Source organism: Chiloscyllium punctatum, unplaced genomic scaffold (genome assembly GCF_047496795.1).
Source record: "Chiloscyllium punctatum isolate Juve2018m unplaced genomic scaffold, sChiPun1.3 scaffold_325, whole genome shotgun sequence".
Lineage (NCBI taxonomy): Eukaryota > Metazoa > Chordata > Chondrichthyes > Orectolobiformes > Hemiscylliidae > Chiloscyllium > Chiloscyllium punctatum.
In genome coordinates, this window is record NW_027310059.1 from 53487 (window position 1) to 55447 (window position 1961).

A 1961-nucleotide genomic window follows, 5' to 3' on the forward strand; every position below is an offset into this window, starting at 1 on the left:
GTTGTGCTGGGAAAGCACAGCAGATCAGGCAGCATTTGAGGAGCAGGAGAATCGACGTTTCGGGGAAGAGCCTGGTGAAGGACAATTGCACGAAAAACAAATATTTTCCTGCTCCTGGGATGCTGCCTTACCTGATGTGGTTTTCCAGCACCCCGATCTCGAATCTGAAAATAGTCTCAGCCTATCCAGCCTTTCATTATTACTCAAACCTTCCACAGGCAACAAGCGTGTATACCTTTTGTGAACCTACACCAGCTGAATAATATCATTCCTACAAATGGACGACCAGAACTGGACATAATATTCCAGAAGACGCCTCATCAATGTCCTGCAAAACTTCAACATAACGTTCCAACTACTATACACAAAGGACTGAACATTGAAGGGAAGTATGTTAAATGCCTTTGAACCATCTTGTCTGTTGGTAATGCAAATTACAAGGAATTATGTACCTGCACACCGAGCTTCCATGCTCTCCAACATACGCAAAGCTATATTCTTTTTGTTGTACCAAATGCAATATCTTCCATTTATCCAGATTGAACTCCATGTTACATTTTTCAGTACAACGACTCATTGGATTAAGATCCTTTTGAAACTTAGATAATCTTCCTCACTGTCTACAATTCTGGCGTCGCCTGCAAACCTACGAAGCATGCCTGCTGTGTGTTCCACTGTTTTCTCATATAGATCAATGATTCCTATTTACTTGTAGTGGCCGTGATTTAGCAGTGTGCAGATCATACAACAGTTAGTCACGCAATTAACCATGAGGAAGAAAGCCGCAGACTGCAGGGAGATATCAAACAATTGGAAATAAAACTGGTGAAAGCAATTCATTCCAGGGAACTGGGTGATACTGAAGCAAAATTAAACTTCAAACCAGCTGCCCACGCTCCAGTTTTGTCACTCAGCTGTCTTAGCAAGATGCACTGTAGATTGCTGTTATTATAAACTGGAACAAATTTTCCATTCTGCCCCGCCTTTGACCAGAAGCACTCCCAACCTCGGAATTGCTTACGCCTCTAAACCGTCATCGAAACACCGTGCTTTCTCCGGTTGCGTCACTTGAGCCATCGAGTATCTCTGCAACCTCATTCCCATCTTGATATCAAGTTGGTTATTTGCGACTGCGCCACTCAGTTCCTCTGATTCTGGGGCTGGGAAATGGGACTATGTGGCAGCACTGGTTACTGCCTTGTGTGGGGAAACTCGTGAAGTAACCGATGTTAAACTGCATTGCTATTGAAGTATACATTTCAACAAAAATTTGGTAAAAACAATGACTGCAGATGCTGGAAAACAGATTCTGGATTAGTGGTGCTGGAAGAGCACAGCAGTTCAGGCAGCATCCGAGGAGCAGTAGAATCGACGTTTCGAGCAAAAGCTTTTCATCAAGAATTCAGGCAGAGAGCCTGAAGGGTGGAGAGATAAGTGAGAGGAGGGTAGGGGTGGGGAGAAAGTAGCATAGAGTACAATAGTTAAGTGGGGGAGGGGATGAAGGTGATTGGTCTGGGGGGAGGGTGGAATGGATAGGTGCAATAGAAGATAGGCAGGGAGGACAAGTCCGGACCAGTCATGGAGACAGTGCTGAGCTGGAAGTATAGAACTAGGGTGAGGTGGGGGAAGGGGAAATGAGGAAAATGTTGAAGTCCACATTGATGCCCTGGGGTTGAAGTGTTCCGAGGCGGAAGATGAGGCGTTCTTCCTCCAGGTGTCTGGTGGTGAGGGAGCGGCGGTGAAGGAGGCCCAGGACCTCCATGTCCTCGGCAGAGTGGGAGGGGGAGTTGAAATGTTGGGCCACAGGGCGGTGTGGTTGATTGGTGCGGGTGTCCCGGAGATGTTTCCTAAAGCGGTCTGTTTGGAGAAGCCCAGTCTCCTCAATGTACCAGAGACTGCACTGGGAGTAACGGATAAAATAAATGTTATTGGTGGATGTGCAGGTAACAAAAGCTGCACTG